Below are 14,844 nucleotides of genomic sequence, written 5' to 3' on the forward strand. Positions count from 1 at the left end.
TTGTTTATGAGGGCAGGCACAAAGATCTGTGCCATTTGCTTGGCTGGGGACAGTCAGAGACATGAATTTGAATGAAGTCAAGCAAACCATAACAACCCTGTGAACAAAGCAGGCAGGCCTCTGGTAAACCACAATATTTATTTATTTTAATTAAAGGTAAAGAAGTAAACAAACTTGGAAAGAGTGCAGAGAAGAGCAACGAGAATGATTTCGCTCTGGAAAAAGAGAAGACTCTTTCCAATGAGGCATTGAACTAAATGCATTTTGCTTCAAAGAGAAGATTATAATCTTTAAGAGACTAGGCAAGAAGATATTTTGGAAGACTGCAAATTAGTGGGCAGACATGCAACACAATCCAATATTTGCAAGTTCAATCTAGAGATAAAAAGCAGTGTTTTAAGTATAATTAGCTACTGAGATGAATTGTCAAAAGATGCAGTAAATTCTCCATCAGTAAGAAAATACTTTATTTGCTGTATGCTTAGCTTACACTAGATCCCAGAAGTTTCAGTCAACACAAGCCCAATAATCTTTATTTAACTTGAAGCACAAGCAACCCCTCTCTCCAAAAATTGTGCCTGTTGCTAATTCCAAAGTAGATGATATTTTTCCTGAGTAATTTGAGATGGGAGAATCATGACAAATGGATAATCAGTGCATATAACACCAGGTCACGTAGACATGATTTATATTATACTAGCAGTTCTCAGCCCAGTGCTTCCATAAAAAGTAAAAAAAATCCTAACATCTTAATTAAGATTAAAATAAATAAATAGAAGAAGAAAACAAAAGAGTGTCACTTATATATAAATTTTAAAAATATACGAAGTTGTGTATAGTGTTGTAATACATTTATCAGAGCCAGAATCCACCACAGATGGGAAAGGTTTCAGTCTAGCATCCTCAAGCCCTCTACCAAATCACTCTCAGAACATTTCATTATTGTTCGACACTCTAAAATAAAAATATAGCTAGCAGAAAATTATTTTTCTTTCTGGTCCTCTAGGAGTTTGTATGGATGGCTCCTATTAACACTAATCAGAGTTAAGGGCAGAAATCCCCTGTAGACAACTATGTTGTCTGGGGATACATCCATAATTAATATGTTCTGAGATTCTAATTTTGAAATAAAGTAATCAGGCTTAAGATGAGTTATATTAAGACCAATAAATCTCTGACTGAATATTTGCCTATATATACATACTGTATCCAATGTCAGACCAATATACAGTTTACGAAACAACTTCAGATAAAATAAGTTATATCTTAGCTGTACTTGGAAGCACAAAATATGAATATAGAAGATGAAAAATAAAAACATGGTGGGGTTTATTTTATTCTTTTTGTTTCTAACTCTTCTTTGCAGCACATCATTATTGTAAGTATTAATGTTCATCATTGTTCTTTTTCACATCATAGTGCTCAGACTCAGCAAAGCTAACAGAATCCTAACATTTCTGATTTTACAAACTAAAATTACCATGCAGCACCATGGGAATATTTGTAATATGAAAGATTTGGAGCGGGGACCTTCTGACAAGTACAAGGAGGAGAGAAGAGGATGCTAGATGGCTTGAACATGAGTGGCTTCACGAATAAGTGACACTGTAATGGGATAAGGAATGCAAAATAAAATGATGCCAACTGAATTTGGTTTCAGTATTATTTAAGATTTCTGTCACTGAAAGAGACATTTTCAAGTCTGTCGCTGCTGAAGCTCCAGCACAATTGATGCCCAAGTCATACATAATGTATTATACAACGCAGCATATTAACTCAACATCAAAGTGTTAATATGTCATGAAACTTAATTCAGATATCACAGATTATGCAAAGGAGATAGAGATGTGGAAACACTCTCTTGTTTCTCAAAGGTGTCAGCCAGTCTTTGCTTTGTGTCCCAGTCCAGGACACAGAAGTAGCTCTCTCCATGCCTCTTTCACAAAGTGAGTGCTGAGTGGCTCTTTACCCCTGTATTTTTGGCAAACAGAACCTCTACTGAGGGCAAAATGATGCATTCCAAAAAAGCCTTCAAACATGAGAGAACAGCCCAGGTTTTGCCGTTCCACAGACACAGATACATTTTATGATGTGGAGGTGGAAGTTGTATAATATGAACAGTGAAGGATTCCTTGTTTTATCTCCAATAAACCAAAATCCTACCTTTAGTGCATTAACTTCTGATAAAACAGCTAAGGCTTTTAAAGAATGCAATTATAATATACTGCTAAGCAAAATATTTCATGATTTCATTCTGAAATTCTATAGGATTCCTATGGTTTGAAGCAAGAATTCAAAATATAAAACAGACTGTTAGAGGAGTGCCTTTTTCTTTGTGAGGCAAACATCCACATATTTTTAATTAAAACACAACTCACACACATTCATGCACAAAACCCCACAAAACAGACAGAACACCCCAATTCTTGAAATTTTGAGGAATCTACTTATAGTTAATGAACTAAGAGAGTTTAAGCCCTCTTTTTATTCTTCATAATAAACTGATGCTTTTGTTATTCAGACTGAGGAACACACTCACAAGAATAGATTGAATTTAGACTAGCTGGGCAGTCCAGTGGATTTAGAGGTAAAATAAAATAAACAATAGATGAAGGCCAAGATTCACTGTAAGAAAGCAGGCAATATATACTAGCTGAGGCAGGACGTATCCCTCAATGACCAGTGTGCACAGAATGGGGAGAAATTAAAGCAAAAAGATGCTGTCTGCAGAAGACAGCTCATGGTGAGAAGCCTTGTACAGGAGAGAGATCCCACATATAGTAGAAAAATCTTAATATTACTTAAGGATACTCAGAAGTAGCAAGGAAATATTTTGTATCCTTTTGTAATTCTTGTAAATTGGAAAACTTACATGATTAAAGCTTTGACAAATGGGGTATTTTAGTTACTGGGATCCCTTCCCTTAGTTCTCAAGAACTAAGGCTGCTTGACCATGAGTTCCTACACACAGAAGGACACTTGCCTGTAGGCATACTCAGAGCCAGGGCAGGGTAGGGGATTCAATAAGGAGCTCTGAATAATAAATAAATAAATAAATAAATAAGGTGAGAATTCACAGGGCCCACCGACTGATAGCGAAATTCAGCCAAAATACAAGAGGAAGATGTTTACCACATATTCTGTAGGCAGTCAAGTGCATTAAAACCCATACTGATGACTCCCTTTGAACTCCTGACATCTACTAAAAACTTTGGTTCTGCAAACTCACCTTTCAATACTACCAATCCCAAGAAATACACTTCTAAAAAAAAAAAATACAATTCATAATTTAGCAGGCTCTACCCTGTTACAAATACACACCACTGAAGATATTGTTTTCCATAACTTGGCCAGATTATTTGAAGACTCCATCTAACATACAGAAATATGGAAAACTAAATCATATTCAGTCTTTGATGGAATTAAAGAAATAAACACTAATGAAATGAGGAAACACCAAAACACATCACCAGATCATACTTAACAGTCAAGTTCTCCATCAGGTACTTCACCAGGCATCCAGCTCCAGCCTGCACTCGCCAAAGTACTTCTTTCTGGTTCCTTCCTGGCAGGAGCTCCAGGTTCTCCCCCTCTCCTCTCAGCCACACAGAGTGTCCTGATCTCCCTTACATGGTCCTCATGAAAGTTTACTTCCTACTTTCTTCTCTAATGGGAATCCCATTCTGAGCTTCTGCCAAATACGGCTGTGAAGGCTTAGTTTTCCCATCCCCTGTTTTCTGCAATTAGACTTGGGGTTTAATAGAAGACATAGGATATGTAATTAAGACTTAGGTTGTAATAAAAGGGACGCTTTTTTTTTTTTGTGCGTGTGTTTAAATTTTCTGCTCTACTGTGGCTGTTTTAAATTTGTATTTCTATCATTCTCTAATTAGCATCTCTCTTCTGTCTTTAGTCTGGCTTTTCCTGTTTATAAGACTGTGGTAAAACATCATAAATCACTTAACCTAGAAAAAATGATTGTACTAACAATTTACAAAAGTTGTAATTATCAATTTGCTCTCAATACTATATAGAGAATAAAGATGACAATAATTCTAACAGAAGATGGGTATGAGAAAGGGGTTGCTTGAACAATTTAAACGTCTTCCTACACAGAGAGTAAAATTTCAGGGGACTTCCTCACAGTAAATAAAACAATCTCAATGAGGCTAATTAGTTCAGGTGTGGCAGCAGGCTGATGAGTCTAGAAGGTGGTTCACCTGGAGTCAGTTCAGGTATTCACTCACTACCAAATAACTTGAACATATTTTCTCCATCCCTCATGCTCCTAACATAGTTTCTGCACACATCCTAGCATGCAGGAAAAGCAAAAACACAGGAACCAAGACAGTAGGCTCACCAGGACCAAGAGCAACCAATCAAAAAGGTAGAAAAGGCAAAAAAAATCATGGTGATGAGGAAGACATAGGTGTAATTCCCCTCCCCTCTAACTCATCCATTTTCTCACATCCCTTCCCTTGCTCCTCTGTGACAGTTCTTCAGGTTGTACAGTCTACATTCTGCTTTATCCTATTAAGTGCTTTGATTACAGCTGTCTTTCAAAATGTGCTGCATGTTTGAACACTAAGCACAAACCTAGAGAGAACCTATATAAGGCTGTTTCCCCAACATCAGACACTCTGAAAGGAAGCCAAGTCCCCAAACAAGTCAGCCATCAACTTAACAACAGAGCGCCACCAGACACTAATTCCTTCTTTATCGTTTGTTTCAGTCCAATAACACTACCATACTCAGTATGCTCTTCAAACAAGTAAAAAGAATCACTGTCAAACACACTGAACCCTCTTCTTCCATCTGAAGTGCGCACATCTTCAAACTTCTGTTCTCCTCTGCAACAAAGAGTATGAAGCTAACTACATGTTAAAATGGGCTTTCAGTTCAAAGACATTCAATAAATTCAAACATAGAATATATACCTTCAACTTCATGATAAGCCAGTCGATTATGCAGTAAGTACTGCTGAAGAAAACCAGTCACAGTAGAGCTCTGACAGGCATTTAAAATAGATTACACAACAAATCAAAACATCATCGTCGACTTCTGCATCATGACATGACTCAGTTCTTTGATGCTGGTCCATGAAGTAATGAATCTATTATGTATCTTTGATCCTTTACACCAGCTTCTGCCAGAAAATCCACTTCGAGGATATTCCTAACATTCCAAGTCTTGAGAAGCTTTAGTTTGTATTAATTAATTAAAAAGAAAAGAAAAAGATATGTGCATGCCTTAGGGCAATATGCAGCCTGATCCCACTGACAGCTTTCCTTAAGGCTTTTGAAATCCATTACCTTCTGCAAAAATAGGAGCTCTGCGGCTGTCTTCAAAAAGAAGCTTCTACCTTCAACGCAGGAACTGCAGTTGCTTCAGTGGCAGATCTCCATGCAGCACAGAACAGCAATTGCACAGTGAGTATAATGAATATACAAGCGAGCATGTATGAAAAAGAGTGTATGTAAAAACAGAAATCACTGATAACAGCTATTCAAAGTTTATCCCACAGACCCTTTTCTGAGTAATAATTCCTGGGAAAAGGTAGGGGAGAATCAAAACAAGTCTGGCCACACATCTTGCCATTGGTTTTTGAGTGTGAGGTCTGCAGACATTTATACCAAACACAGTAATTTACTCACAGGGGCTGGGTTCCTCACTTTGTTTTTGCAATCATTGGACATAGAAGGAACTTTTAAGACTTTCTTCTCCTGGGTCAACAAGATCTAAAGGAATTTAAGACAAATTGGCTGTCTGTTCTAAGGAAAGCCATTGGTGCAGAAGTGAGATCAAAACATAGACTTAGGGGAGTTTTGACCCTATACACAGATGTTGGTCCAGAAAATTTGACATCGACTCCTTTGTAAACCTCCTGCTAGAAGAACAGCCCCTTTAGCTAAGTACAATTTAAATCAAGTCAAAGTTAAGCATATCTTCCATTCACTCAGTAAGAACACAACTGACTTTCTCTTTCTTGGGTACACTACCAGTCGTGGGCTTTACTCCTCACAGTATTTGTCTGTGCAGTAAGGATGGATGGATCACACCCATGATAGCCTTCTCCCTGCCCATCATCCCTTCCAAAACAGAGACAAAGGCTGTAAGTTCTGTTCTGAAAGCCATCTGATAATTGCATAGACTAATTATTAGTCATTCATCTTAATAAGAAGCATTTCAAAAGCATTTTATTAACCAGTCTTGTTACAGGTAGGGACGGTTGTAAGGTGTGGGTTTTTATGGTTTTGGAGTCCTTTTCATTATTAAATCACTGTTGAGGTTTCCACAGCTGCTGTTACAGGGCTTGTAATAGCTTGACACCCCCACTGCTTTTTCAATTCCAATTCATTATCTGGGTGAGTCACTATCTAAAATTATTAGTATACTTTCCAGATATCACTATCTAGAATAATCAGTCTCCTTTTGTTAATAGATAGAGTAATAACATACTTAATTTTTAAGTTCTGTGACAGCATCCCACTGGGACAGAATAGAAGGAAGATTGATGTGTTATTAATGTTATAAATAATTAAAATGAACAAAATATGCAAAAAGTGGAAAGTGTTAACCATAGGAAAAATTATCACACAAACCTTAATGCAAACTATTGGTTCCATTTCTACACAGTTCCACCCATATACGCTCTGTACTATTTACATCATATGTAAAGCATATGTAAAATCTTACCAGATCAAAATGATATAATTTCCCACTCTTTTTCCACACGTGGAGTTATCTACAGAAGGTACAAGGCAGGGGAGAGAGTGGTCAGTCAGTCGTGTTTTAATTTCTAGCTATTTTTGCCTAAGCCCTGAATGGCCTGCCAATTACAAACAGTACCAGCTGGGCTGTAAGGAGAGTAGGCTAAGAAGGACACACAGAAGAAGAAAATATTGATGTAAAAATAAAGAGCTGGAGACAAATTCAGAGTGGGGGGACCTGTTGAGGATTCCAGCTCTGTTGTTCGCATGCCTCACTATAGCCCTATCCCCTCCCCAGTTCACCCCTCCAAAGACAGGAAGAAGAATTAAAAAAAGAAGCCTGGTTGCAGAGCAGACATAACTTTCATCTGACAGGGAAATGTTGCTGACCCACAGCTGCCCTCCTGGCCTTGTGGATGTATCCACAGAGCTACATTATGGAGGCGTGGGGGAACCTGAAGTTCATTGTAGCTCTCTGCCCTTTCCTGGTAATCCTGCCCTGGTATGTCAAGCTGGAAATAAACCTTGTCCACCTCTGGCCAAAGGATGAGAATGAGATGTCCACATCCACTTCCAGGTTCTACTCATCAGGGCACATAGTCCCTGCAGGTTCCCAGGCAGAAAAGGGCAGCGGGTGAAAGAAGCCTCCTTCACCCCTGTCCTGCCATCATCACTCCCCTTTCAGGCCTGTTTCTCCTCTGGCCCCACACCTGCCTGAGGGGAACAGCCTGCAGAACAGAGCTGCCCATGCAGGATTTGCACGCATTTCCATCAGTCCTGCCTTGCTGAACAAGATCAGCACCGAGGTTTTCCTGCACAGAAAGCTACTGACAGCTGCATGTGGAAGAGGAGGATTCTCTGCTCTGCTCTGCTCCCACAGTCCTCACCAGAAGCCTCTTCAAACAAAACATTAAGAGACAGTGCCCAAGAAATTCTGGGAGGTGGGGAGGCTTGAACTTTGCAGTGGGATCATCATCTAGACGTAGCCTTAGAGCACAGCCAGGACCATGTCCTAACCTTTCCAGAGCATAATCCAGATACCTAATAATTAAAAAAAATAAAAATGGGCTTATCTGTGTAAGAAAAAGTAAGCAGCAAAAACAGGAATTGCAGATGACGAGGAGGAAGATCAACTTCTTCTGAAGGGTCTTCTTTTTCTTCTCAGATAATTAATAAGAATATAGTTTGGTTTTCCTTTGTTTTTTAATGATCATCTCATGTGAGTTTTATTCAAAATGCTGAAACCCAAAGATTTTCAGGAACATGGCAGCCTTACTGTTTAAAAAGCTCTTTCCTTATCCCATGTCACAGGGAGAATATAGCAAATATCTCTGCTAAACAGAACTTGATGAACGCCTATCAGCAGAGTCACATCTTGAGCAGCTACTGAGAGAACAAAGTATAAACACTAACATTAGAAGACAAAGATTTTGTTCCATCACTGTTAGGATGTCAGCACTGGATTCACACTGGTGTATATATAGAAATTTCACATTTGGCAAAGCAGTTGTTTTGGAAACTGATCTGCTTTTCGTGACTACTGTTATCTATGAAAAAAAATAAGAGATTTACCCCATGCTTTACTGTAATCTGCTTATTTGTGGATGCAAACCAGTTTAAAAAGAAGTATATTTATACACATGCATTTCACTGTGTATCAGCATCATAACAAAAACCTCTTCATTTTCTTCACTGCTCTCATTTTCATGGCCTTGTAGGAGAAGCAAGGCAGAGGAAGCCAATATGAGAAGCCAGCAGGCCATAACTCCACAGCTACAGACGAGCAACAATTAATCCCATTCACCAGCTAGGCAGGTAGATCTTGCTGTCCTTTAAGGAAATATAAAGCTCCTCTCCCTGAGCACTGATTGTCCAAGTGATATCTGAGCTCTCAGAAACAGTTCCTGAGCCACTGAGATGCTTAAAAATGAAGGAAACCAAAACCCAGATATGCCAGTCTTCAGCTATTCTTTTAATCCATATTTTCAAAGAAGAATTGAAAGCACAACCCATTGCTAAAGTGGAACATTTATCACCATTTTTCCATGCTACATCATAACTTGCTCCTCCTGTGTCACAGGTCCAAGTCCCTTGGGGCTCATTTGGGCTGTGACCCCAGCAGCCCTGCTCCAAGGAGGGCCTGCCCCAGCTCATGGCTGTGGAAGTGCAGTGCTGGAGACTGAGATACTCCCCCTCCCTTGGAACAAGAAGGAAGAGAACAAGGCATAAAGCTGTCACGTATATCTACTGCAGGACTGAGGAAAAAGAACACACACACACAAACCCCACCAAACTTGTATTCATCTTTTAGTTTTGCTCTCAAGCTACTAACCTTTCTGTTTTAGCTTTCTTCATACATGCGTAACTCATTGATTCATTCTGACAATTACATAATGCTTTTGAAGTGCAAAGAGAGACCAAAAAGCATATCCAAAATCTAGGACAGCTATAGCTCATCTTTTTCTTATGGTTCCTTAGCATAGGTTTTATTTCCAAGTGAGTCAGTCACGTTTCAGTGAGTCTAATGGAGTTATTTTTGAAACCCTTCCAAAATGCTTGGACTAAGATGTGATGATGTACTGACCCCTTGGAGGGGGAAGGGGTTACAGATATCATTTCATGAGACCACACAGAAATGTTAAGATTATCTGTGGAATCTCTCTCTGAGTCACTCAGCAGAACTTAACCACACAGAAATCCACCTTTTTGAAAAAAGATATGGGTCTTATTTTAGCTGCTGAAGATGATTTAATCCAGGACTGCTCAATAAAAAATACCTCCACATTGCAATTTGATCCCTGAGTTGAGGGAGCCCCTCATTGGCTTTGTTAACTCAACTGAAAGCCCCCTGAATGAAGAAAGTTGCAACAAAGATGTATGGAATTAGAAGACTTGTTTATTAAAGCAGTGCACTGATCTCAACCTTCACACAGACTCCCGTCTCCTGTTGACCCAAAAGATGATGAAACGAGCATTTCAAGCATGTAGGCAGAATGTGTAGGCAGAGTTGGGTGATGACTAGGGTATGTCAATAATGTCACACAGCTGGAATGCTGCCTAGTCCATGGCAAACAGCTGTTCTCCAAATAACTAATCACATAGAAGGAAGTAGAACTCAAATCCTCCATTTTCAGAGAGGAGGACGATACTTCTCCTGATGCCGCCTCTTACAATTAGTTTCTCCTTTCCCTTCTAATTTTATGCAGGAATGGTCTAGCCATGATGTGTAAAGTGAGATGTGTCTCACACATATAAGTGTGAACTATAGGCATAGCAGTATTTCGCCTTCACAAATCGTTTAACGGTAGTATCACTCCAGATGCAGAAGGATTCAGCGATCAGTGAATTAACTTCTGAGATTCTTTGAAAGCAAAGTCAAGTTATAAGAGTGAAATATGCTTTTTTACTACTGTTTAGTTAAAGGCAGAATATAAAGTTGAGGTCAGTTTCTAAAAAATCCAAGACCAAAGTTAAGTGCTTAGTCTATTGAAGTTATCACTTCAGTAAAGCACAAGCACACACAAAAGCCTAGAGCTAAAGAGGCCTCAAGGTGGTAGATACATTAGAAACCAGGCCATGAGGTACATCAGTTTGGATATACCTCACCTATGCAGCCAAAAAAAAAAAAAAAAAAAAAAAAGAGAGAGAGAGAGAGAAATACAGAAAATGCTTTTTATAAAAATCTGAGTTAGTCTATCTAAATGAAACATTATCTCATAGATGCTTAGAGATAATAGCAAGCAGGATAACAACCATAAGCAAAACAGAATATAGCTTTCATCTTCTCAAAACTGTTTGAAAACCCAGCCCATGCCAGGACAAAATGGCTGGTATTTGCCTCTAACCATCCAGTCATCCTATTTTTGAGGATCACAGCGATAAACAATTCCCTGAAGTATACTGTAATTCTGAAGCACTGATGAGCCCAATATCAATTCCTGTGTTAAGGGCAAGTTCAAAGACTATTCAGTATTTGCTTGATAAGCTTCTCAGAGGTCATTAACTAGGACAGTTAGCTATCCTCCTCACTAAAGTTTTCTGTTGTTTTCTATTTTTTTTCTCTCATGCAGATCTCCATTTTTGAGAACTTTCCCTAGTTGCCTAGGCACATCCAAAGGGAAAGGTACACATACATCTGTAAGCTGATACGCACATATGCACATATGATACGCACATAGCCTGTACTAGGCTATGACATGTTTGAGGTTCAGCACACATGGGGCCAGGAAATGGGTTTAACTGGCTGAAGGATGAAGCTCTCACAGGGCTGAACAGAAGACAGGAATGCAATGGAAAACATTTGCAAGGCTTAGGTCTAGTGAGAAAGATATTCCAGGAGATGATTCAGGAAGCTTCATGTGTTACTCATCTCCATCACTCAAGCTCTGGTAATAAACAAAACCCATCAGATGAGAAGTTTCTAGGTGCCTCATCCTGCAGAGTTAGCTGATGATGATTAAAGCTCCAAACCCACCGATGGTTTGGTGCTTTCCTGCAGTGGCTCTGCAGGTGACCAGAGGTGGGGTAGTGAAGATAACCAGCCCCTAGACACAGTTATTTGTTGCACAGGGCATTCATCAGGACAGCTCCAGTTGTCCCAGTTAGCACATCTGCTCTTCAGACAGCCTACACAGTCTAAAATAACACCAAAACAGCCCCTTGCTGATGCAGGAGTACTGCTTCACCACAGCATCAGTTTTCACCTGATGGAGCAGCATGACAGAAGCAAGCCTTTCCATCATGACCTCCTCCCTCTCAGTTGCCACTGCCAGTGAGCTTTTACCAGCAAACTGCTCCAGTAAGAAGCTTCAGCTGCATCTATGCAAGGTGTCTGCCAGTCAAACACTAATTCCTACAGCCCTGAGCAAGACAGGCCTGTTCAGGTCTGTCACGTAGGCACAGCTGCATAAGTTTGAACTAATGGCAACTTTGCCATGGATTAGCTACTGCCTAATGCAGGACCCAGAGGCCCCAGTAAACATCCCCAAGCTTCCTAAACCCAGAAGCACCTGGAGTTGCCTGAGGCCATCGCAAGCTGCAGATGCAGACTATTCCTTGTGGTAGGTTTCAGAGAGCACCCAGGGAGCCTTAGCACAGTGGTTGGCTGCTCGCTGGGTCTGTGGAGTAGAGACAGGCGAATGCTCTAGAGGCACCAGGTGTCAGGACAACCAGGAGGTACAAGACAACAAGGAGGTACAGATGCCTGAAAGGAAGTTCAAATACAAAAGATGAAAATTAAAACCTGAAGGTACTCTGAGCCAGCTTTCCCATTTTAAAGCAGGAATGATTTGATAAGGAAGGAAATTCAGCTGACAAAACCAGCAGAATAATACCAAAGAGAAGAAAAAGGATGAACCCCCCAGCCCTAGATAGCTCCTTCCCCTGTGCCAGCAGCAGCAGCATAGTGCCAGCAGGGGACAAGCGGTGACCCTGCCAGGACATCAGCACCCTGCTGCAGCACCTGTGCCTCCCTCACTGGTAGACATTTTAGCCTTAGGAGTTCTGTCAGGGGACACAGACAGCATGGCTCCTGGAGAAAAGAACTAGTACAAATCTGTTTGTTTCTTTGTTTTTCAACATGCCACATACAAATGCCACTCTTTGTCTCAGAAGATCCCACTTGAGTAACATCATCAAGGCACTTAAGCGTCAGGATGAAAACTGTGCCCTTCTAGCACATATGCACAACCACTTGCAGTAGATGGGATATAAACTTTCCTGGGCTAATTACAGGCATCACCCTGCCAATGGTAGCAGTTACTCAGATAACACACATCATTTCAAGAATCACATTTTCCAGGCAAAAGGAATAGAAGAACAAGGGAAAGCTACGGCTACTTTATCTGTTGGCATGTCATTTTCTTCATGCCTAGTGTTTTTTGTTGTTGTTGTTTGTTTGTTTGTTTCTTTGCTTGTTTGGTTTGGGTTTTGTTGTTTTGTTTTGTTTTATTTCTTTAATTTTGTTTGTTTGTGTCTTGTTTGTTTTTAACTGTTTTCTGCAGTGCCAACTCTACTGTAAAAAACCTGCTCAACTATGTGCTTAAAAAAAAAAAAAAAAGGATAAAGGGTTATTTTAAACAACCCAGAGCTGCTCCAGGGAATCTATTTAGGGCATAAGTATCCTAAAACGTCAAGTTACATGTACATGCTAATTGTCAATATAAAAGATAGTGCTGTCAGTCTCATTAATTCAAATATCCCCAATTCCTAGGACCCCCAAATACTCCCTTCCAAGAAGAGAAATTAAATCAAAAAAGGGAAGGGAGGGGAAGAGAAAACCATCCAGAGCATGCAGTTTTTCTTAGATTTCCCATCAGATGCTCCTCAGAGTGCAGCCTGAATAGTGGAACAGCCAGGATTATTTTTTTTTAAATCCACACTTCCCCACCAGTCATTAGAAAAATGTGGATACCAAGGAACAAGGCTTCTTCCCAGAATGGCAGCATTGTGATCACATTCCTGGCAGTGAAATAGTTTTAAGTTCTCAAAATGCCAACACATTCCGAGGTTTCAAAATGAAACGTTATATTTCCCATTTCTGCAGTGATATTGACTACAGTGAAAGTTGAACAATTTAAAGAAATATGTAGTCAAAATTGAAACCCGGCAACTCAAATGCCTTGAGTTTTACTTGTGGGTGGAAGAGAAGAATTGAGAGAGAACATACTGTTGATTCATTAATTTGTTGTTTCCAACCTTTTAGTTAATGCTATCAAAAAAACATTTTTGGAGTTCTTCAGGACTGTTACACAACAGGGAAGAAAAAAAAACAAATAAATCCCCCAACCAAATCAATCACCATCCAGCTCATACTATTCCAGACTAAAATTCATTCTAAGATCTCCTGGAAATAGAGCAATCATTCTGAGTTGCATCAAAAGAGATTTGTCAATGATGGGGGGATGGGGAAGGGGTCTTGCTTCTTCCCCCCATGACAAAGAGAGGCACAGGGTACCTAGTACAGCATACAGTTGAAGGAACTTGAACATCAGTTTTTATTATCAGCCTATCCTATATTCCTAAGGAAGCCAGTGTTTGCAGCTGCCTGTATAAGTATTTCTATGCATTTGTCTATACTGCAAAATAACTTTCAGATTTCCAGGGCAATTTCAATGAAGTTTTGACAGAATGGTAGCAGCTAAAAAAGTATTGTGTCTGATCAAGTTTTGTACATTTATATATGCTAAATTGTACATTTATATATGTTTTATATATACAGCTATATGCTGTATAAATATACATATTCAGCACAAACCTATGGGAAATCAGCTTTTACTGTTTATTGCACTACGTTTTTCCTATTCTTATGAGATACACAAAAATTCAGCTGAACGGAAAGATATATTTTGCAACGTACCATCATTATCTTCTTACATAAAATAGCAATTGTAGAATATAGAATTAACCAGGCTGATGCAATAATTTAACACATCTGCAATGAAAGCACATATGTACAATGAAATTAGAGAAGGGTCCAACAAAATCTCCCTCTTTTTATGGTCTCCAGTGACTCTATGAATGTTTTTACTCAAGGATTTGGCTTAGAACAGTTGTCGGCATACATGTAGGATATTACAGAGAATGATAAAGTAATGTATGTCAAGATGATGATATGATGATAGTAGTCACATCTCTGGTGGGTGTCACTTTTAAATTACCAACATGTTCAGGGAAGTCTGTTCAAATTTTATTTTATTCTTTTTTTTTTTTTAATTTTAGTGAGTAAAAGAGAAGCCAAGCATTTTATTAGGCCTGTATCCTCCAAAATAAGATTATTGTAGGTTATAAGGTTATATAAGGTTACTGTCTCCAAATACACTGTAAGTAGGGAAAAACAAGCAGAAGTAAATGAATTTTTAGTTTCCATTTCCAAAGAATCAGAATTCTCAATAAGCTTGTGAATATTATGCTACAAATTATTATTGAAGGTCAGATTTTATTTCCTATGCAGGTTACTGGTTAAAGAAAAATATTTGATTTTTGTATTCCATCAATAAGTGTATTTTGTCTGCTGAAAAAAACACCAAGCTATTTTAGCTAAAGGCAAGGTTATCTAGCCATCTTTGATTTGGGGCAATCAGCCATCACAAAACAATTCCTGAGAGTAAACACTGTAGTTAGAGACATGCAAACA

General features: G+C 39.1%; 1 protein-coding gene across 3 annotated transcripts in view; it reads right to left on the reverse strand.

Annotated features, from left to right (window-relative positions):
• The window catches only part of NRIP1 (nuclear receptor interacting protein 1), a 146,311-nt gene that overhangs the window by 106,504 nt on the left and 24,963 nt on the right, over positions 1-14,844 (reverse strand). For 2 of the 3 annotated variants that reach the window (XM_084511790.1, XM_084511793.1), the window contains exon 1: positions 3,481-4,096. The exons of the other annotated variant lie outside the window; for it this stretch is intronic. The gene's annotated coding sequence lies outside the window, so the exon portion shown is untranslated. Of the gene's footprint in view, positions 1-3,480; positions 4,097-14,844 lie in introns of those variants that run through there. 3 annotated transcript variants of the gene reach the window in all.

Source organism: Aythya ferina (genome assembly GCF_964211825.1).
Source record: "Aythya ferina genome assembly, chromosome: 1".
In the NCBI taxonomy this organism is placed as follows: Eukaryota; Metazoa; Chordata; class Aves; order Anseriformes; family Anatidae; genus Aythya; species Aythya ferina.